The sequence below is a fragment of the Microtus pennsylvanicus genome, chromosome 18 (assembly GCF_037038515.1).
Source record: "Microtus pennsylvanicus isolate mMicPen1 chromosome 18, mMicPen1.hap1, whole genome shotgun sequence".
Taxonomy (NCBI): domain Eukaryota; kingdom Metazoa; phylum Chordata; class Mammalia; order Rodentia; family Cricetidae; genus Microtus; species Microtus pennsylvanicus.
In genome coordinates, this window is record NC_134596.1 from 43,375,777 (window position 1) to 43,400,359 (window position 24,583).

Here is a 24,583-nt window from a genome sequence, read left to right on the forward strand (position 1 = left end):
TCAGGATGATGCAGAATGATAACAACAGCAAACATTTGGTTTCTGATGGTAATGACAACCTCTGAATTACTTTTATTTATTTATTTTACAGCCCGACTGCAGTTTCCCCTCCTTCCTCTCCTCTCATTCCCTCCCCCTCACCTCTGTGCCCCCAGTCTACTGTTTCTGCTGCATTACTTTTTAAGTTGTCTTTCCTATCCTTGTGAGCAAAATAAAAAATACAACACACAGATCTCACTCATTGTTTCTTTCCCTTAGCCTTTTCCTCAACTGTTAGATTTCCCCAAACACAGATGGAAATGTCCAGTATGAAGGAAGAAATGGAATGTTTTCACATTCGGTATTTAACTGGTAGCGATCCATTTTCATGATTCCATGCTGGGCTTAAACTTGCTATGCACAGTTTTTTTTTGTTAGAATTTATTTATTATGTATACAGTGTTTTTCCTACATATATGCTGCAAACCAGAAGAGGGCACCAGATCTCATTACAGATGGTTGTGAGCCACCATGTGGTTGCTGGGAATTGAACTCAGGACCTCTGGAAGAGCAATCAGTACTCTTAACCTCTGAGCCATCCCTCCAGCCCCTATACACAGTTTCTTATGTTTGTTTTTCTGGCTATTTTAGACAAATTTCTAAAATGAATTTATGAGTTCAAGCACTAAGACCTTTGAGAGAGTTACAAAAAATTGCATACTGCTTTTCAAAGCTAATAAATTGTACACTTTTATCTCTTTTGATCACTGCATCCTCAAAAACATTGGACATTTTTAGTGTTATAGTATTTGTGTTCTAATAAATAAAGTTTTACTGGAGATCAGAAGGCAAAGCAGCCACCCTAGTCAGCCCTACAGGCCAGGGAGTGGTGGCACATACCTTTAATCCCAGGACTCAGAAGACAGAGTTAGATGGATCTCTTTGAGTTCAAGGCTACCCTGGGCTACACAAAATCAATCCACAAACAGATCCAGGTGGTGATGGTTCACACCTTTAATCCCAGCTTTTGGGAATCACACACCTTTAATGGAGAGAGGTGAAGACAGGAGCAATATGACTGGGCAGAGAGTAGAATATTTTTTGTTCGTCTGAGAGTTGGTAGAGATAAGATCTCTCTAGTTGCTTGACTGCTTTGCTTTTCTGATCTTCAACTTGAACCCAATATCTATCTCTAGGTCTTTATTATTCGTGCAACAGAAATTTCTCTTCCTAAAAGAAAATCAATTTAAGCACCAAAAGGAAGACCGAAGGACTGTTGGGGGATATCAGGAACAAAGCCCGTGTCTCACCCATACTAAACAAATACTCTACACTGAGTCACAGTCTCAGTACTCAAATGTTTCATCACGAGTTTACACATTTTAAAGGTGACTGCATTTGTCTGTGCTTCAACTGTACGAACTTTTAGTCACTTTTCCAGGATCCCCTAATATTAAGTTGCTATACCTCAACATAAAACTGCTGCTTGACATCCAGAAATTTAGTGTTTATACAGTCCAAAAAACCTTACTTACTGTAACTTTCCCACTATTTTTATTATTGGAAAATTCTTTTCCATTTTGACATAGCTATTGATATAGTTTCAGTGCCTTTGTTAAAGATACTACACATTTCAGACATAGACCTCAGGGAAATAGAGTTGGAACTGACCTGCAAGCCTCCTTCCCAAGGACTAGCTCTAGTAGTACCTGAAGATGCTATGCAAACTGCCAAAGGAAAAGAGAAATCAACATTCCTACCCAGCTATAAAACTTAGGAACCTCAGTGATACACGTGCTTGCACAACCGTGTTGAGCCTTTCACTGTGCTGGTGCTCTGACATGGGGATCAGACAAAAACTATCAGGATCAGTTTTCAGGAAACTGGAGACAGGCAGATGTCTGTGAGTTCAAGGCCAGCCTGGTTTACGTAGTGAGTACCAAGACAGCCGAAGCTATGTAATGAGACCTTATCTCTCAACGATGTTTTCTTCATTTTACTGGCACACATACAGGTTTCTTTTAGTCTTTAAAACCAAATCTCACTTCTAAGACAAAGTGTGAGGTAGTCCCTTCTACTGCTAAATTATATAGAAGACAATTTTAATTATGTTGTCCTGTAGACAGAGCAAGGGTACCATTTGCTAAAAGTAATGGAGAAACTCGGGCACTTTGAGGACTCCTCAGAATAGCTACCTTATTTCCTTTGGAGGGAAACTGTAAAAGAGAAAGCATCAACTGAGGCCTGTTAGAAATCAGTAACCCTGGCATGCATGCTGCTTAGGTTTCATCAACTGTGACATCGAGAAAATGACTTTAGAATATAAGTTTATGCTGAAATAAGAAAACCACCTAGTTCAGAGATCAGTTTCCTCCCTCTTGTTGTTATGGCTACATGGAATGCACTTTTGCATTACGAAAGATGTCTGAGAGGTAGCATAACTACCAACCACCCGTCCCTTCCTAAAAACTAATAAATATTGCAGAAACTCAAGAATGACCCAACATATTACCAAGTGGTCCTTCTGAGTTGTTGTGCCAGGATTACTAATTTCTAATAGGCCTCTGCTGTCGCTTCCCTCGACCCTAGTTATCCTCTTCAGGGAGAAGGCAGGTGAGATTCATCTTGATTCACCCCGTTGTCGACCAAATGTGGAAAATTCTTTAAGCACGGCCACTTTTCCATTTTGTCTACACACTGAAATCATCTGGGGAACTTTCAAAACCTTAACGCCCAAGTCACACCCCAACCATGCACATCATAATATCTAAGGGGTGGGTGGGGCCAGTCACCTATACTTTAAAAAGTGTCCAGTATGGTCCAAGATGAAGCCAAGGTTGATACCTGCTATGCTGGATCGCCCCTCTTGATTTCGAGTGACTTCTGCCATAAGTGAAATCAGAAAAGCCAACCTGGAGCAAGTCAGAACCACAGCCATGCTCAGAAGGTACAGTGGGATCCCAAACACGGGGACAGCACAAGTGCTGCGCTGAGCTCCACCCCGCGCCTCACTGGAGGACCATGCTTTCAAACAGCTTGCCCTTCCAGCAAAAATAAGTCGGCTAATTGGGACACCTGGCTCGAGCACGAGGGCCTTGCTCGCAGGTGGGCCCCGCTCAGCCCTAGTGATGCCCCACCTCTAGCCACGCCCTAAGTACACCTTTATGGCACAACAGGACTTAATGGGGTTTTGACACTGGCATGGTATGCTCCTCCCTCTGGGCCTCTCCGCTGCCGCCCCGCGCCCTCCCTCAGCACCGTGTGACCCTGTTCACCCTCCGCCCCCTCCGCGCCCCGTACCAGCTCCAGCGGCGGTTGCAGGTCACAGGTGGTGCTTTCTCCGCTGTTTATCCACTGTTCTGTTAATATTTCGGCATTTTTTATTTTGCCACAGGGGCCCGGGCATCATGGGAAATCGAGTTCCCTTTGCATTCTGCACATTCACGGACTACAGGCAAAATGGCCGCCGCAGGGAATCATGGGAGACGTAGTCCAGAGCCCCGGGGAGTGGCGCGGCCATCCCTCCGCGACGAGGGGTGTGGGGGCGGGGCGCCCACACGTGCGGACACGCCGCGGGGAGAACCCAGGCCCCTCCCCCGGACCCCAGCCGCGATTAGTACCCAAGAGAGAACAGGGTGGTGGTGGCGCAGGCCTTTAATCCCAGCACTCAGGAGGCAGACGCAGGTGTATCTCTTTGAGTTCAAGGCCAGGCAGTTCCAGATAGCAGAGCTAAGAGACTTCTGGATTAGGCATTCGAATGTGGGGTCTTCCATTTAAATGAAGTTCGAAGGACAGAGAGAGTGAGGTACGGAGTCCTGTGCATCATTCACAATGATGTTTCCGTGCTGGTCCCAAATCACCACCCATGCGGTTTCTGGAGTCCTTTAGGGGCTGTTCTGAAGTGCACCAACTAGATATTTACTAATGCTAATGGCGTTTGGTTCTTGTTTTGGGTTTGGGGAAGGGGGAACCGAGGGAGCCTTGCATGTGTATTTTAGACATATAGACACCACCATGTCAAAAGACCCAATGCCTCAGTTCCGCGGGAATAGATGAACTTCCCTCCACCCCACCAGCACAGGGAGCTTCAGTGTAGTGATGTTTTGTTTGGTTTTGTGTTTTTTCTTCAGCTTTCACCCCTGATAAGTGACTTCAGCTGTTTCTTATATAGAGCAATTAGAAGCCAGGTGGTAGTGATGCACACTTTAAATCCCAGCATTCGGGAGGCAGAAGCAGGCGGATCTCAGAGGAGGTCACCAGTTTCAGTCAAGGTAAGGGAATACTGTGGGAGTGTGTTGGTCTGTCTATGTGTGACACTGTTCGCCCTCCGCCCATAAAAGCAAGAAGAGTTAAGGGACCCTTCCATTTAAGGTCACTGAGTTCAGACTGGCAAAACCAAGAATCCCATCTGATACCCAGATCACCCTCCCTGCACAAACTCTCATTCCATAGTCTTCAGCTCCTCAAAAACTCATTCAGTCTTCAAAATGAGTTTGATGTGTCAGAGTGTGAAGCCAAACAGAGAACAAAAGATATGTGTTCAGCCGTGCTGTTTCTAATCAACACCCTGGCTTTGGTGCACACCCACCATTAAAATCACATAAAATGGCAATAAAGTTCTCCACAATATATCACTCACAGTATGATCCATTCTTCTGAGTCACTGGTCCTCTTTCAGCACAAAACATGGTATGATTACTCTACCGAGCTGTACCATATCCTAAAGCCTGCAAGTATTAGCCATATACTCATAAAAGGCATTTGTAAGAAGAGTTTGATACAAAGGTAGCTTTTCCATAACTAAATCTCACTGATCTCCCTAGGAAGCACAAATAACTCTAATACCCAAGTGCCAGTATTGAAGTTACCCCAAATTTTAGTGATTGGCCATTAAAGCAAGAAATGTTAAGGGACCCATCCAAGGTCACTGAGTTCGGACTGGCAACTGATACCCAGATCACACTCCCTGCACAAACTCTCATTCTATTGCCTTCAGCTCCTCAAAAACTCGTTCAGTCCTCAGAATGAGTACAATGCCTCTGAGTGTAATACCCAAGGGCCAATATTGCACTGACCCCAAATTTTAGTGATTGGCCATTAAACCTAGAAAAGTTAAGGGACCCTTCCATTTAAGGTCACTGAATTCGGACTGGCAACACCAAGAATCCCATCTCATACACAGATGACAATCCCTGCACAAACTCTCATTCTATTGCCTTCAGCTCCTCAAAAACTCGTTCAGTCCTCAAAATGAGTTCAATGCTTCTGAGTGTGAAGCCAAACAGAGAACAAACAATATGTGTTCATCCGTGCTGTTTCTAAAAAACACCCTGGCTTTGGTGAACAACCAACATTAAAATCACTTAAAAATGCCAATAACTTCTTCCACAATATATAAATTACAGTATGATCTACATCTTATGAGTCATTGGTCCTCTTTCAACACACATGGCATGAATCCTTTACCGAGCTGTACTATATCCTGAAGCCATCATGTATTTGCCACATAATTATAGAAGGCATTTGTGCGAAGGGTTCGAGTCAAAAGGAGCTTTCCCATAACTAAATCTCAACGATCTCTCTTGGAAGCCCAAATAAATGTAATACCCCAGTGCCAATACTGCAGTGACCACAAATTTTTAGTGATTCGCCATTAAACCCAGAAGAGTTAAAGGACCCTTCCATTTAAGGTCACTGAGTTCGGACTGGCAACACCAAGAATCCCATCTCATACACAGATCACCCTCCCTGCACAAACTCTCATTCCATAGTCTTCAGCTCCTCGAATTGGCTATATTACTTGCCTCTTTGATTGCTCTGCTTACACTCTTGAGTACTTGACCAACTACTGCATCCTATTGGAATTCTTCCCTTTCGAAAAGAAGAAGGATCAAATGAAGAAATGCATGAAGGAAAGACAGACAAAAAGAAGAAAGGAAGAAAGAGTGCTGCTAAGGTCAAGACCAGAGAAAAACAGAGATCCTCTCTGCTTCATAAGAAAAACCAGTGAGGTAACTGGAAGTAGGGTCAGGAGACAGGAATTAAATAGGGTAGTATCACCTGATTTCTTAGCACTGATACCTGAATTAGATAGGGTAGTATCACCTGATTTCTTAGCACTGATACCTGAACCTCCTTTCAGGCAAATCAAATTAGCATTTGAGCATAAGATCCAAAATTCACTCACTCTCTCTCCCTCGCTCTGTGTGTTTGTGTGTGTGTGTGTGGGTGGGGGGGTATTGTGAGGTTGTAGTGGTGTGTGTGGTATGTAAGCTCCTAGTATGATTTCCTGATGTGTCCAGGAAGGAGAACCTCCACACCAGATGATCAAATGTGTGTGTGTACGTGTGTCTGTGCACAGTCACGCGTGTCTCTGCACATTTGAGGTTGATGCCTATATACAGGTTTGAGTGTGTTTTCTCGTGTCTTGTCCACTTTTTTTCTGAGACAGAGTCTTTCATTGGCCTGAAGCTCACAAAATAGGGTAAGCTGTCTGAGCAGTAAACCCCAGGAACATTACGTATCCACAGTTTTGTGCTGGGATTCCACAACTGGAGTTTTATGTAGATTCTGGGGATTGCAAATCAAGCACCTTGTTAATTGAGCTTTCCCCTCAAATCCTAGGATGAAGTTTTAATTGGGATACAAAATAATCAGTTAGAAATGTGGTTTTTAAAAAGTGGATTTATATTTTTTAAAAAAGGTGGGGGCGGGGGTGTATTCTGAAAACTTTGACTTTGATCCTGAGTTCTAAGTGTTTTCCAAATCAGCTAGGGCTCCAAAAGACCAAGGTATTATTCCACCAAAACCCAAGTTGGTGAGCCAAAGAGTTTAAAACTTACAGCTAACAGATGAGGAGTTACTTACAGGAGCAAAGCAGCGACACCACAGAAAGTCTGACTGCAGCAAGGAAAGATTCCTTCTCTGTAGCCAGATAGATGGAAGTGCCTGCCCGTCAGTCGACCGTTCACACTCTCAGTACTCCAGTGTCTCCAGAGGCTACAGAAACACAAGTAACTGGGTCAGAATCACACACAGATGACAAGGAAATACTTCGGTGAGAGTCTAATAACTCCCACTCCAGGTTAAATGCCCTTGTATAAAGAACCATCAGCAGGCCGGTGGTGGTAGGGTGTGTAACAAGGAAGCTCAGTAAGTCGTGGAAAGCAAGCCTGTAAGCAGCATTCCTGCCATGGCCTCTGTATACTGGTATATTTGTGTTAAAATGAATAAAGCTTGCCTGAAAATAAGCGGGCAAAGCAGCCACACTCCTCAGCTATACAGGACCGTGGTGGTGGGGGGGGGAGCAAAACTTTAATCCCAGTGCTCAGGAGGCAGAGGCAGGCAAGTCTCTGAGTTCAAGGCTATTCTGGGCTATACAAGATTGATCCAGAAACAGATATCAGTGTTTGGGAATCACACATGTTTAATCCCAGTACTGGAGAAGGGGAGACAGGAGCAATATGAAGAGCAGAGAGAGGAATATAAAGGGGGAGAGACAGGAACTCAGGAGTGTGGAGTCTGATAATTTGTGGAGACAGGATCATCACCTTGAGTCTGAAGACTTGGTAGAGGTGGTTGGCTGCTTTGTATTTCTGATCTTCAGCTTGGACCCCAATACCTGCCTCTGGGTTTTTATGATTCTGCTACACCTCTGCTTTGATTTCTGCTTCGAGATTCCTTCCTTGATTTCCTTACATGATGGACTAAAACTGGAAACTTAAATAAAGCCTTTCAATTTGATTTTGACCATAGTGATTACAATTTAAAACTAATACAGCATATTCCCAAGTGGGGGATAAACCAGACACCCTTAAATCTCATATATGGGCCATCCATAATCTTCAGCGTGACACATACCCTGCATTAAGAGCCCCAAACCACCATTAAGGCCACTTGCTTTGAAGAATTTTTTTTTAATTTTAGAGATTTATTTTACGAAAAAGTTGCAAAAATAAGACAGAATATTCCCAAATGCCCTGAACCTGGTTGATTCTTTTGTTACGATTTTGAGTGGATGTGTCACAATTGTTGAGCCAATCAAGGCATTCCTAATTACTAAATCCATGGTTTATTCAGATATCCTTATCTTTTACCATTACTCTTTACCATTGTCCATTAGTGTCTCCCACGAAGACACTAATTCATACAGCAGTGGTTCCCATGGCTTTTTGTAAGACATATATTTGTGTTGAGGAATCATTTATACTTCTAGGGTAAAATGAAACGTTAGTGTGTTGCATCCTTCCCTACTGTCTTTATCTCAATGGAGTCACCTTTGGGAAGACCATGAGAAGTTCTTTTCTGAAGTACATCACCTCCATCAAGGTTGCAGAGAACATCAAGTTCTTCATGTTGTATATTGTTCATTTTATAAAAGCTCCCTCCAGAAATGGAAGCCTCACAGACATGGTGGCTGTCCTTGTGTTAATGTCGACCTACCACAGTGTCAACTGAGAGGGAAGCCTCTAATGAGAAACTGCCTACATCAGATGAAGAGGTTGGTCTTTGGACACATGTGTGTGTGGTTTCCCTGATTATTAATTCACAAAAGAGGTCCCGGTCCGCTGTAGGCAATACCATTCCTAGGGAGGAGGCTCTAGGTTAGATAAAAGTACCAGCGAAGCACGAGCCTATGGGCAAGCCAGAGAAGGGACTAGCTAATGTAAGACTTTAAGACAATCCTGAAGCCATTTCTGACTATTCTAAATCCTCTCAGCCTCCGTGCCATAGTGCTTCCCCTCCTCCCCTGGGAACTAAGGACCTTATAGCTACACACGCAGTAAGAGTAGGAGACTGAAGCACTCCTCTCTCAATAATGGACAGACTGGGGTCACACAGAGGTCAGACTGGGGTCACACAGGTCAGACTGGGGTCACACAGGTCAGACTGGGGTCACACAGGTCAGACTGGGGTCACACAGGTCAGACTGGGGTCACACGGGGGTCAGACTGGGGTCACACACGGGTCAGACTGGGGTCACACAGGTCAGACTGGGGTCACACAGGTCAGACTGGGGTCACACAGGTCAGACTGGGGTACACAGGTCAGACTGGGGTCACACACGGGTCAGACTGGGGTCACACAGGTCAGACTGGGGTCACACAGGTCAGACTGGGGTCACACAGGTCAGACTGGGGTACACAGGTCAGACTGGGGTCACACAGGTCAGACTGGGGTCACACGGGGGTCAGACTGGGGTCACACGGGGGTCAGACTGGGGTCACACAGGTCAGACTGGGGTCACACAGGTCAGACTTGGGTCACACAGAGGTCAGACTGGGGTCATACTGGGGTCAGACTGGGGTCACACAGGTCAGACTGGGGTCATACAGAGGTCAGACTGGGGTCACACAGAGGTCAGACTGGGGTCACACACAGGTCAGACCAGGGTCATACTGGGGTCGCGTAAAAGAAAATCAATTTAAGCACCAAAAGGAAGACCGAAGGACTGTTGGGGGATATCAGGAACAAAGCCCGTGTCTCACCCATACTAAACAAATACTCTACACTGAGTCACAGTCTCAGTACTCAAATGTTTCATCACGAGTTTACACATTTTAAAGGTGACTGCATTTGTCTGTGCTTCAAACTGTACAAACTTTTAGTCACTTTTCCAGGATCCCCTAATATTAAGTTGCTATACCTCAACATAAAACTGCTGCTTGACATCCAGAAATTTAGTGTTTATACAGTCCAAAAAACCTTACTTACTGTAACTTTCCCAATATTTTTATTATTGGAAAATTCTCTTCCATTTTGACATAGCTATTGATATAGTTTCAGTGCCTTTGTTAAAGATGCTACACATTTCAGACATAGACCTCGGGGAAATAGAGTTGGAACTGACCTGCAAGCCTCCTTCCCGAGGCCTAGCTCGAGTAGTACCTGAAGATGCTATGCAAGCTGCCAAAGGAAAAGAGAAATCAACATTCCTACCCAGCTATAAAACTTAGGAACCTTGGGGGCTGGAGAGATGGCTCAGTGGTTAGAGCATTGCCTGCTCTTCCAAAGGTCCTGAGTTCGAGTCCTACCAACCACATGTGGCTCAGAACCATCTGTAATGAGGTCTGGTGCCATCTGCTGGCCTGCAGACATGCACGCGGACAGAATATCGTATACATAATAAATAAATATAAAAATCAGAATAACGTATACATCATAAGTAAATATAAAAATCAGAATATTGTATCCATAATAAATCAATATAAAAATTAGAATATTGTGTATATAATACATAAATAATTAAATATAAAATTAGAATATTGTATACATAATAAATATATAAATAAATATTTAAAAAAAAAACTTAGGAACCTCAGTGATACCTTTCTGACAAGATACCCCCATGGTACAATAACAACACAAGGGCACTTTATCACGGGAATGACCAACATCTGTCTAATAGAACTTAAGGTCTACTCAATAGGAGGGAATGCACACCCAGTACTATAAACTTAGCCAATATCTATGGCTAGAGAGGTTCGAGACCCTAGGGGAGAACCAACAATTGCCAAAATCAATATACTTTCTAACAATACTCTAAATGCTTACTCTTATACCCAAAGATAAGCGTAACTCTCAACCCCTCCACAAGAAAACCCTTCTTTTGTAGTAGAGAACATTATAGAGATATACAACAGGTCCACATGGAGAGAATATGTGACCACAGGTGCTCAGCCCCAACTGGTTTTCCTACAATGTAACTCCTACTCCTAAGGCCCAGAAAAAACATGGAAGAGGAGGAAGATGGGAAGAACCAGATGACCCAGGACACTTGTTGCTAGTATCTTCTACACATGACAGAAAAACTGTACCTGTGAAATCTCAACAATACAGTTACCTAAACAAGACTTGCATAGTGATGCCACCAGTCGACATGCCAATGCGCATGAGGGAGATAAAACTTTAATTTTAATTTAATGTAATCAGAATTTTAATTTCATTTTGATGCAATTAGAACTTTAGTAATTTTTATTTAATGTAATTAGAATTTTAATTTGATTTTAATGCAATTAGAACTTTAATTTTAATTTAATTAGAATTTTTGATTTGATTTTATTGTAATTAGAACTTAAATTAAAATTCTCATTACAAAAGAAATCAAATGAAATTAAAATTCTAATTCCACTAAATAAAAATTAATTTAACGTAATTAGAATTTTTGATTTGATTTCATTGTCATTAGAACCTTGATTTAATTTTTATTTAACGTAATTAGAATTTAATTTGATTTGATCTTAATTCAATTAGAACTTTAAATTTCATTTAAATTTAATGTAATTAGAATTTTAATTTGACAAAGCCCCACCCCTCGATGGAGAGAAGAGCTAAGCACAACTCACTGTGGCTGACAGAGGGCGAATCAGTTTTTCCCAAGAACGAGCATCCAGATAGGTTATCCAATCCCAAGTGGTCAGCCCTTAACACGTGTACAGCAATATGGCTAGGATTAAAGCCATGGCTTTGACTGCTGGTTCCAGCCCATTCCTTAGCTTTATTCTGAGAGTCTTGCCTCATGGCAGAAGTACTGGCTGGAGTCATATTTATTGCCACAAATGTATGGTGTTTAAAGGTCTCTACCACCACCAAAAAGCATGCAGTCAGCTTTTCATCAATACCATTTAAGGTTTGCAGCTAAAGCTGAGTCAGAAAGCCTCTCTTTTTTTTTTGTCAAATATTTATTTATTTATTATGTATACAATATTCTGTCTGTGTGTATGCCTGCAGGCCACAAGAGGGCACCAGACCCCATTACAGATGGCTGTGAGCCACCTTGTGTTTGCTAGGACTCGAACTCAGGACCTTTGGAAGAGCAGGCAATGCTCTAACCACTGAGCCATCTCTCCAACCCCAGGAAGCTTGCCTCTAGCAAGCAGAGCCTACCTGAGAAAGTGCTGCTATCAGCTGTGTTTAACTCTATTCTTTTCTATCTAGAATAACTTCCCAAGCTCTTTAAGGCTTTAAAGTGGATTTAGTCAGCCCCACATTGGCACATCATTCTGTTGACTGAGGTTTGTGTCCTACCAGGTCACACATCTACTTAGTTCCAAGTAAACACATAGAGACCTACATTAATTATAAACGGACTGGCCTAGTAGTTCAGGATTCTTATTAACTCTTATAACTTATATTAGCCCATAAGACTTGTCTGTGTTAGCCATGTGGCTTGGTACCTTTCTTGACAAGGCAATCACATCTTGCTTGCTGTGTCTGGCTTCCTCTGTGTCTGGAGGAAGACTGCAGACTGAAACTTCCCTCTTCTCAGAATTCTTGTTGTTTCACCTCTACTTCCTGCCTGGTTGCCCTGCCTATACTTCCTGCCTGGTTACTGGTCAAACAGCATTTATTTAAAATACAAGTGACAGGGTCCAGACCATTGTCCCATGGCACAAACCACTAAACACTAATTGATAATTATTTCTGGATAACTTCCTGTTTAGCACACGACACCACTCAACTTATCCTTTTCCTTGGAAATTGACATCTTTCCTTCTAAAAAATGAGGAGTACGAGAATTCTAAGATAGCTGGAAAAAATGGGAGGCCCTTACATCTTTCTTGCTAAAGGCTAATTCACACATATAGTCCTTGTGTAAATCTTCAAGGACCAATTCCAGGAGACCACGACATTCTGTTGTTGATATAACTGCAGCAGCAGGAGGAGCTGGACATGATCTACACCTCTAATCCTGCACACAAGTAGCTGGACATGCTGCAAGCCCCTAATGCTGCACACAAGGAGCTGGACATGCTGCAAGCCCCTAATCCTGCACATAAATAGCTGGACATGCTGCAAGCCTCTAATCCTGAACACAAGTAGCTGGACATGCTGCAAGCCCCTAATCCTGCACATAAATAGCTGGACATGCTGCATGCCTCTAATCCTGCACATAAATAGCTGGACATGCTGCAAGCCTCTAATCCTGAACACAAGTAGCTGGACATGCTGCAAGCCCCTAATCCTGCACATAAAGAGCTGGACATGCTGCAAGCCCCTAATCCTGCAAACAAGTAGCTGGACATGCTGCAAGCCCCTAATCCTGCACACAAGGAGCTGGACATGCTGCATGCCTCTAATCCTGCACACAAGGAGCAGGACATGCTGCAAGCCTCTAATCCTGCACAAAAATAGCTGGACATGCTACAAGCCCCTAATCCTGAACACAAGGAGCTGGACATGCTGCAAGCCTCTAATCCTGCACACAAGGAGCCGGACATGCTGCAAGCCTCTAATCCTGCACACAAGGAGCCGGACATGCTGCAAGCCTCTAATCCTGAACACAAGGAGCTGGACATGCTGCAAGCCCCTAATCCTGCACATAAATAGCTGGACATGCTGCATGCCCCTAATCCTGCACATAAATAGCTGGACATGCTGCAAGCCCCTAATCCTGCACACAAGTAGCTGGACATGCTGCAAGCCCCTAATCCTGCACACAAGGAGCTGGACATGCTGCAAGCCCCTAATCCTGCACATAAATAGCTGGACATGCTGCAAGCCCCTAATCCTGCACATAAATAGCTGGACATGCTGCAAGCCTCTAATCCTGCACACAAGGAGCTGGACATGCTCTACACCTCTAATCCTGCACACAAGGAGCCGGACATGCTGCAAGCCTCTAATCCTGCACACAAGGAGCCGGACATGCTGCAAGCCTCTAATCCTGCACACAAGGAGCTGGACATGCTGCAAGCCTCTAATCCTGCACACAAGGAGCTGGACATGCTGCATGCCTCTAATCCTGAACACAAGGAGCTGGACATGCTGCAAGCCCCTAATCCTGCACATAAATAGCTGGACATGCTGCAAGCCTCTAATCCTGCACATAAATAGCTTGACATGCTGCAAGCCTCTAATCCTGCACACAAGGAACTGGACATGCTGCAAGCCCCTAATCCTGAACACAAGGAGCTGGACATGCTGCAAGCCTCTAATCCTGCACATAAATAGCTGGACATGCTGCATGCCTCTAATCCTGCACATAAATAGCTGGACATGCTGCATGCCTCTAATCCTAGCATTTGGGAAGGCAGCGGAGTCCAAGCTCAAGCTTGGCCTGTTCTATACAGCAAGTTCCAGACCGTATAGGACATCAGCAAACACCAGCAAAGATAATTAACATGTAAACTCAAAGAAGGCAAGATGGCGAGCTGTGGGAAGCCACCTACCTGCTTTCCATTCAGGGTACACAGCCTCTTGACCACGCCTGAATCAAGTTTAATGGTTTATTGAGAAGGATCCGCATGGCCTTCCTAGGCTTCCCTCCACTTTGAATCACAGTCACTAACTTGGGGGTTTGATGAAGCCCTTGCTTTCTTTCACTTCGCTTTCGCAGAGGCTATGACCAAAGCTCGGGTTGTACCTCCCTGGATGTTCACAGACCAGTTTGGATTAACATTTTTGGTGTGATCAACATTACAAAATGGTTCATTGGAGGTGCAGAAGTAACTCTCTCCTAAAAAGCAAATAACAATTTTATTAGCACAATATCAGATCTCTGAGCATTGGCCATAGTAAGCCTGGATGCGTTATGTCTAAACAATGGCTTCTGGAAACCTGTAACTCCTAAACTTGTGGTCACAGAAAGGGGGTGCAGTCTAATACCCCTTTCCTTTAACATCCCCCCACCTCCCTTTCTTCCAAAGCACCTAGGTTGGTTTTCAGAAAATTACACATATAATGTGAAAAGCACTAGGCCCAGAAATGAAGAGTGAGACCTGGGTTTTATTTTACCCAAATGTCTCACCTTTGATAAGTCATTGCTCCACACTTTGATTCTCAGGATCGTTAGCTGCAGAATTAAATAAATCAAGTAACTAAATTACAAAGTACTTCATGATTCCAAATGCAAACTAATTTATTCTTCATAAAAGCTCATCCTAGCCAGCCATGGTGATATGGTAGAATCCTGTAATCGTAGCTACTTTGAAGGCTAAAGTGGAAAGATCTGAGTTCAAGGCCAGCTTGAACTCAGCCTGAACTGTTACTACAAAGAGAGAGGGATTGTACTGGGTATTAGGTAGCTCAAGCTTGCAGTCCTAGGAGCAGAGGTTAAGGTAGAAAGATTGGCACCAAGTTTAAGGATACTTTAGGCTATGCAAGGAGTTTAAGGCTCATCTAGGCTCCACAGTGAGACCCTGTCTCAGAAATAAACATAGATAGTTCATTCTGGTTGAAATAATTGAAACGAATATATTCATAAAAATTAAAATCCTTCTAATTTCATTCAAACAGCAATCACTACATCCTTACACGGTGGACTTATCATCTTCAGTTGTAGTATCATCCGTTCAACTACTGAAGCCCTGTGAAGTGAAAGGCTTGGCTCCTCAACGCAGCATACTGCTGGCACTGTTTTCTCTAGAGGAATATAAATTTAAAATAAAACTAAAACTTCAAGTGGAAAACTTTTTCTATATCTTCTTAAATGGGAGCAGATATTAAGCTAAAATGATACAGTCATTTCTCACAAAGCTTAATCAGGCTTTTGTTTAATTAAGAAGGGCACAGAGGCTATACTGCTTGCCTATCGTTTATCAATATATAAATTTTTTACATTCCAAAATTTCTATAATTCCTACTGAAAAGATGGTACTTTTCCAAGAAATATATAACTTACTCAATTATTTTGGTACTGACTTTTTGACACGGAAGGTTACATGCTAAGGTTTTCTCTGAGATATAATCACAAAGAACACATTATTTTATATACTTAGTACAAATAGATTCATTCTTGATATAGTAATTATATCAGATGAGTCATAAATGTTTTAACCAAAATAATGAAAAAGAAAGCCTGAGGATAAGCTAATAATGTCAATATTGACTATTATCAAAATGTTCTCCAGGACCTGATTAGTAGAGAACCTCAGAGATGCCCAAAGGCTCCTGCACAAAAAGTTATAAAATTAATAAAGCCATGCAATGCACATGTATTAGTGAGAAAAATATGATGGTGCTACCATTGAATTTTACAGAAAAAGTACAAGTCATATCAAAAAAATTCTTGCCATTTTTATTTTTGATGAAAACTTGATGAATGTTCTGACTCAAAATGTGTAATAGAAGACTATATAAAAATAACCTTAGCAAGAGAAGATAGTTGTTTCTTAAGACAGGGATATATTAAGTCAGTGGTAAAGTCTTCTTAAAGATAAAAAAAACAGATAAAAAGAAAATGCGCAGATTTTCTATGTCCATCTCCTTTGATCAACCAGACCTTGCGCAGCTGACAAACCACCCAGGACACACGCTTTTCAACTCCTGTTTTAATTTCCTTCTCTGCATGGGCTTGGAAGAACAGAAACAAGCAGAAGAGCAAGCCCTTCGTGTGATTGTGCAGTTAGAGGTGGTTAACTCCTTCCTTCCCTGTCTCCCCTTTCCCATCATAATGTTCCTACTAGAAACATGTAGAACAGTTCTATAATTTGGAAAGTTCTGAGTCAAGGTGTCCACAGAATAGAGCTTCACACTTCCATGGTGTGCATGTGCACATACAGTTTCCTGCACACTGAGCTTACAAGCTATTGGTTTCTCATCATTCTCTAGTTAGTAAAGAAGTTATATATATATATATATATTATAAATATTTATATATATAATTATATATATATTTATATTATAAATATTATATATATTATAAATATTATATATTTATATATATATAATAATTATATATATAATTATATATATAATTATATAATATATATTATAAATATTATATATATATATTATAAATTAGGTGATCTTGTTCCTTCAGCACATCCAAGCCTCACCCTGGTCCAGCTGAAACAGTCACTGGTAGACAGGTTATCAAAGCAAATGTAAGGTTTTTACTTTCCCTAGTTGCTTTGAAAACAAACCCTAGTTATCATCTAGGACATAGATGAGTGGTTCCCAACTTTCCTAATGCTGTGGCCCTTTAATATAGTTCCTCATGCTGTGTTGACTCCCAACCATAAAATTATTTTCATTGCTACTTCATAACTGATTTTGCTAGTGTTGAGTCATAAGTAAATTATTTGTGTTTTCCAGTGGTCGTAGACACTTAGACAACCCCTGAAAAAGAGTTGTCCAACTTCCAAAGGAATCACAACCCACTAGTCGAGAAATTCTGACCTAGACACTTCTTCCAACACCTTTGCCTTTCTAAAAATCTGTTCTTCCTGGGGCCCTCAGTTGCTTATGGGATGAGCGTGAGTATCTCCTCCTCCTTTTAAATTAAAAGCTTTGAAGTTTTCCACTATTGAGAGTGATGCTGGCTGTGGGAGAGCTACATATGATTTACAAAGTAGGAAATTCATACACCAGCAGTATTAGACTACTTGTGTAAGTCAATATCGTTCTCACATTTGCTAAAATTTAATTATTTAGGTCACTAACTAATTTATAAATAATCCTGACATTCAAGTCAAAATCTGTGACATGAAATCTGGAGCCCATGGTTTTACTTCTTATGGTAGAAGGAGCAAGCAGACAACCTTATGAGAAAAACAAAACCTGATTAAGCCTGAAACACAGGCTCTTCACTTCTGGAGAAAATGACGGACATATTGATAGACATGCATTCATCACACTTAAACAAGGGAATGCAGAAGAAAACATGGAAAGGCACTTAATGCTTAATACTGGTAAATCTTAGGAATTTCAATGCTTTCCTAATTTCAAAATCTAAGGAAAATTTTCCCAAAAAGAATGCAACCGAGGAAAACCACATTCAGTTATATGTGCTCTTAGTGAAACCTAACGTGGGTGAGCTTCTGAGTGCATTGTATACTAAAGTGCTCATTTCCATCAGAAGATGAGTACCCCACATAGCTGCAAGAAAAATACAGAGTGGGAAAAAGTAAGACTGTTTTATTAGTTTACTGTGTAAAATGATTTAATTGGGTTTTCTAACCCAAACTGTGCACTGGCTAAAGTAAAAATTATGGGAATCATCAAGGTAACACAAAATCTCCTGCTCCAGCTGGGGTACTATGTGCACTGTACCTCTGTGTCAGGCCCAAGGAGCTTCCCTGTCACTTCCATCTGCGGTGGACACAAAATAAGGTGGGTGACCTCTATGACCACATTTTCTTTTTTTATATTTATTTATTTATTATGTATACAATGTTATGTCTGTGTGTATGCCTGCAGGCCAGAAGAGGGCACGAGACCTCATTACAGATGGTTGTGAGCCACCATGCGGTTGCCGGGACTCGAACTCAGGACCTTTGGAAGAGCAGGCAGTGCTCTAACCACTGAGCCATCTCTCCAGCCCCCTATGACCACATTTTCCACACATCTGAAAGCTAAGCACAGTTTTCTCTCCTGAAGATACATCCAACTGTTGGGTTTATGATGCTTTCCACCAGGAAAAGTGCAGAGAAGCTACGGTGGACGCAGATATGAAGAAAGGTATGTCTATATACTGAGGTTTCCACATATAGATAGAGGAGTGGGAGCATGATTAATAAAAACTCAGAGACAGGTATTAGGGTTCAACCTGAAGACCAGAAAAGGAAAGCAGTCAGTCACTGGCTCTGACCTTAACCTCAGTCCGAAAATAGTGATTCTGCCTCCAGGAAGTCTCAGAATGAGACTGTGACTGAGAGCTGTCTCCTCCCATTTTATAATCATCTCTAATTCTGGGATTAAGGGTATGCACCACGACTGTTTGGTTTCTATGGTAAACTAGTGTGGCTACTGGGATTAAAGGTGTGTGTCATTGTAACTACTGGGATTAAAGTATGTGTCATTTGCTGCATAGTCAGTAAGACTGGACAGTGTGGCTGTTTTACTTTTCCAAGCTTTATTTTTAAAAATACAAATAAAAAAAAATAAAAAAAAATAAAAAAAAATAAAAAAATAAAAATAAAAATAAAAATACAAATAAAACGACACCACAGAAGTTTGTCTTAAGACCTAAAAAATTAGCTAAATGTGAAAACAGAAATTCTACTAATGAGGAGACCAAAAATAGTTCTCATGCACTAGTGTAAACTAAGAGATCCGTGGCCTGCCCTCAGTTCTCCACACCTGGTCAAGGGTAAGATATCCTTAGAGTTCACAATGGGAATTTTAATTTTGTGTTGGTTTTTATGATAAAATGTATGCATCACCCCATTGTGAAATACATCTAAATAACTACCTCTAAATGAAGCACAGCCACACAAACTCCCGCCAAAAGCTCTAACTCTTTAGGTGCAAGGTATGTAACTTGGACAGGAATTAGTTGGGAAAATAAGATAATACCTAATTTAAAGAGATGCTCACAGCAAGTTATGGGCAGAGAATATTCACTTACTAGGAATAGAAGTCAGTTAGCTATATAGCTGGCTCAGTGCATGGCATTCTGAAGGGCATTGCATCAATTCTGCACACCAACATAGCATTAAGCACTGAAGGGATCCGTGAATAGCAGTTAAGTTAGTACAAACATTGCCTGCAGCTTTATCCTGATAACTTACATGTTCACAGGTCGTGAAGGTTGGCCAGTTCTTTCACAGCCACTGTGCTTGGATAGCATTGCAGTATGGAACCTTTGCATATCATCTTTATATTTATAAATATCTTTAAATTGCAATGCAGTTAGCAATCTCTATCATTTGTATGCTAGATTTTCATGTAGATTGTTTTACCACTATTGGTGGTGGTGCTCTAGAGCAGTGGCTCTCCACCTTCTTAAAGCTGGGACCCTTTAATGTAGTTCCTTACGCTGTGGTGACCCCAAACCATATTTCACTGTGTACGGTTATTTTGTTTGTGTTTTAACAAACAGAGCTTGTCTGAAGATCGTAGTGCAAAGCTAAACCACTAGAACCCAGGGAGTGGGGGCTCACACCTTTAATCCCAGCACTAGGGAGGTAGATAGGACTAGACAGGACTATAAAGAGGGAGGAGTCAAGAGCACTGCAGTCTGAAGGTTTAGTGGAGACAGATACAGTCTGGAGATGCAGTCTGAGGACAGGATTGCCCCTCGGTTTGTGCACTGGTAGAAGTAAAAACTCTCTAGTGGCTGGCACTCTGCTTCTCTGATCTTCAGCATTAACACCCAGTATCTGACTCTCAGTTTTTATTATTAATAAGAATTAGAATTCATGCTACATCATTGCTACTTCATAACTACAATTTTGCTACTGTTAAGGATTGTGAAGAAAATATCTGATATGTGGGATATCTGAGATGTGTCCCCTGTGAAAGGGTCATTCAGCCCCAGGAGGTCATGACCCATGGGCTTTGAACCACAAGCTGTAATCTTGTAAAGCAGCCCTCTACCACTGAGCTACACTCACCTGCCGCACTTATTCTTATTTTCTTTCTTTTTTTTTTTTTTTGGTTTTTCGAGACACGGTTTCTCTGTGGCTTTGGAGCCTATCCTGGAACTAGCTTTGTAGACCAGGCTGGTCTTGAACTCACAGAGACTGCCTCTGCCTCCCGAGTGCTGGAATTAAAGGCGTGCGCCACCACCGCCCGGCTTTCTTTCTTTTTTTTTTTTTTTTTTTTTTTTTGCCTGTCCTGGAACTTGCTCTGTAGACCAGGTTGGCCTCAAACTCACAGAGATCCACCTGCCTCTGCCTCCCAAGTGCTTGGATTAAAGGCATGCACTACCACTACCAGGCTCCTATTCTTATTTCCAGGGGCAAAATCATTCAGGTTTTGTAATCTCAGGGGATTATGCGGAACAACTTCTACTGTTCCACACAGTAGTACAATGATTACAGTTAACAAAAATTTAGTGAAATGTTTCCAAGTCAATAGCAGAGAGGATTTTGAAAGTTCCTGGCACAAACAAAAAAATATTGGAGGTGATAGACACACCAGTTACCGTGACATGATCATTAACACTGTGTACATGCATTGAGATAGCTCACAATACCCCATGCTATAACTCCTATGTAGCAAATAAAATCAAATATAGCCAAGAGTGGTCATATATATCTCAAACCCAATATTTGGGAGGCAGAAGAAGGTGTATCTTAGTTCCAGGTCAGCCAGAACTACAACAATGAGACTCTTGTCCAAATAAATAAACTGCAACTATAAGGCTAGTGGAAGGGTTTCAAACTGAAAGACGGTTGACGTCTGCAAACAAACTGGGGCAAAATGAGTATAGCATCCCATTAACAGGCTCATCCAAGCAGTGGTTCCCCAGCCTCTGGGGTCCTTCAATTCTCCTCTCCTGCATCCTTAATCTTCCATGGATATAACAGCACAGTTTAGCCCTAAGTTTAGGCAAGCAATAACGACAGTGACTTAGATTCAGCACTCACACAAGTAACAAAAGTTCAGAAAACAAGTGTCCGTCCAAAAATGAAAGACAGACAGACAGGCCTTCCAAGAATGAGACGACTTGAGGGAAATGGGTCATATCTGAAGGACAGATAAACAATAAGCAGGGCAGGCATGAGATGTAACTCTGATGTCAACGTGCCTGGGCACCTGGAAGAGGAGAAGGGAGTTAGGGGCTGGAGGAAGGAAGAGGAGGAAAAGGGGAAGAAGGGGAAAGAGGAGGAGGAGGAAGACATAGCCTTATGAATCTCCACATGGTCTATTCAGAGTCAAAAAAATAAAGTAGGCAAGGCATGGTGGTGTATGCCTTTAATCGCAGCACTTGGAGGTGGCAGTGGGTGTCAGGCATAATTTTGCTGGAAGATTCTGAAGACCATGACACAAGTATCTCTAGGAGCCAGGCTACTAAGTATTTAAGTGCACTATAAGATTCATTTGTAACTTCCCAGCTACTGACTTTGATCACTAAACTAAGGAGACACATATCCACTGAGCCACTTTTCAGGTTCTTTCACTCACACGGGCTTAATGAACATGCATAGAGCCAGCAATGCATTTTTAAGACTTTCTTCAGGTGAGGCAAAATACTGTTAAGAGATGAAGATGATGAGCAAGGAAATGGGGGAGGAGACTCTTGATGACTGAGAAACAATTTTATCATTATTTCAAAATTAATCTTAAATTTGTAAAAGATATTTTAAGGAAGAAAGAGCTCAATGAACTAAATTGCTCTAAATGTATATTCTGATATGCATATGAAAGTAATGTGGTCCTCTCAATGATGTTTTCTTCATTTTACTGGCACACCTACAGGTTTCTTACTCTCTTCTTTTAGTCTTTAAAACCAAATCTCACTTCAAAGTGTGATGTAGTCCCTTCTACTGCTAAATTATATAGAAGACAATTTTAATTATGTTGTCCTGTAGACAGAGCAAGGGTATCATTTGCTAAAAGTAATGGAGAAACTCGGGCACTTTGAGGACTCCTCAGAATAGCTACCTTACTTCCTTTGGAGGTGAATGGTAAAAGAGAAAGCATCAACTAAGGCCTGTTAAAAATCCGTAACCCTGGCATGCATGCTTCTTAGGTTTCATCAACTGTGACATGGAGAAAATGAATTTAGAATATAAGAATATAAGTGGTCCTTCTGAGTGATGCGTAGTTGTTGTGCCAGGACTACTAATTTCTAATAGGCCTCTGCTGTCGCTTCCCCTGACCCTAGTTATCCTCTTCAGGGAGAAGGCAGGTGAGATTCATCTTGATTCACCCTGCTGTCGACCAAATGTGGAAAATTCTTTAAACACAGCTACTTTTCCATTTTGTCTACACACTGAAATCATCTGAGGAACATCCAAAACTTTAAACGCTCAAGTCACACCCCAACCATGCACATCATAATATCTAAGGGGTGGGTGGGGCCAGTCACCTATACTTTTCAAAGTGTCCAATATGGTCCAAGATGAAGCCAAGATTGATACCTGCTATGCTGGATCGCCCCTCTTGATTTCGAGTGATTTTTGCCGTAAGTGAAATCAGAAAAGCCAACCTGGAGCAAGTCAGAACCACAGCCATGCTCAGAAGGTACAGTGGGATCCCAAACACGGGGACAGCACAAGTGCTGCGCTGAGCTCCACCAAGGGTTACCCCGCGCCTCACTGGAGGACCATCTTTCAAACAGCTTGCCCTTCCAGCAAAAATAAGTCGGCTAATTTTAAAGGTACCATTGTCTGTGACTGGTATTGCTTTACGTACATCCCTGCAAACAAAGCATTTTGTAGGGCAACAGGATAAAGTTTATCAAGAACTGGACTCCACAAGCTCAAATCCATGCTCGACCGCAGACAGAGATGGATGGACTTAAGCAAAGAAATATTTATCTGTGCAAGAACGTATTACTTTGCCTTGGAATTGGAATTCGATAACGATTGGCATTACTGATAAAGCTCATAATGATTTTTAACATGAATAGAAAATTATTCAACCTCATCGTTTGGGCAATGCTGCTTCTCGGTCTCTCATTGAGCACTTGTGTGAGGATATAGGACTTGCTTTTCCTAATCGTATCCTGATTCAGATTCTTCTACCATTGCACACATTTATGATGATGCATTGACAGGATAATATGGAAAATGAGACCCTAACGGATTCACACAAGGGATTAATCATACCTCTGTTGGTATGCTTATTGCAATCATTCTTATGCCTTTCTATTTCTGATGATGTATCAGTTTGTTTCAAATGCGGAAAATTCATACTTTTACTATTACTATACATATTAATAGTTTCACTATTATTGACTTATTAATAATTAATTATTAATAATTAATTTATTATTAATTATTTACTATTAATATACATATTAATAATTTTACTATTATTTACTTATTAATAATTAATTATTAATAATTAATTTATTATTAATTATTTACTATTAATATACATATTAATAATTTTACTATGCATATTAATACTCCTTTTACCACAAATAAAAATCAAAAAAAAAGGAAAATAATGAATGCACCAAACTACCTTAGAGTGCAGGCTACTCGTGGTATAAATGAGACAAAGTCGGGAAACGGTTGCATGAGAAAACAAGCAAACTCTGCCTATTTCTCACATGTTCTCTCAGAATCTATACCATGGATAAAGAATTTGTTTTTGAGCGCAGTTGCTCACACTGTACCAGTTAAAAAGGAGTGCTTTGCTTCTGTATACTTTTTGCATTGTATCTTTGTACTTATTTTCACTTTTATTACTGATTAATTGAGGTATTGTTTCTAGGAAGGAGAAGCAAGAGTACACACGTACATGAGTACAGAGGTTTCAGAGTTGAGGTATCACTTTTTAGTATGTATAAAACGGCATAGTAAATAAATCTTATTGTGCAGTTGTTCATACTATGCATCACTGTGTACTGATTTACAAGACAACCATACCAAGGGACCACAATGCAGTAGATGTTGAAAGGTGGTACCAGAACAGGGACCATAAAGAGTAAAAGTTAGGAAGGGATTTAAATTATAAACCAGATAAGTAATCTTCATTACAGGGTAATGGGACAAGCCAAATCCTCTCTGTACCTTGCTAATCCTAAAGCATTCAATAAAAACTCATAGGGTTCACATTTCTCTTTCTGATTTAGAAATGTGTGTGGAAATAATGAAGCCTTAAAATTCTTTGGTATCCAGAAGGCACCTAAGATATAGATACTTGGTAAAGAATTAAAGCTAATGTTGAAAAAGCTCTGAGATAGGGTGAGAAAGTACTTGTCTGTTTCTGGTCTTATATAGGGTTTATGAGCTTTACTATTTTCAAAGAAAAGCAAATG

At 41.3% G+C, this 24,583-nt stretch overlaps 1 long non-coding RNA gene across 10 annotated transcripts in view; it reads right to left on the reverse strand.

Annotated features, from left to right (window-relative positions):
• Positions 1-24,583, reverse strand: part of LOC142837716 (uncharacterized) — a 195,959-nt gene that overhangs the window by 115,427 nt on the left and 55,949 nt on the right. For 8 of the 10 annotated variants that reach the window (XR_012908322.1, XR_012908323.1, XR_012908320.1 and 5 more), the window contains 2 exons: positions 14,151-14,437; positions 6,847-6,978 (listed from right to left, as the gene is read on the reverse strand). This is a non-coding gene — a long non-coding RNA (uncharacterized LOC142837716). Of the gene's footprint in view, positions 1-6,846; positions 6,979-14,150; positions 14,438-14,728; positions 14,774-24,583 lie in introns of all 10 variants that reach the window. The other 2 variants (XR_012908321.1, XR_012908325.1) reach the window with 1 other exon arrangement.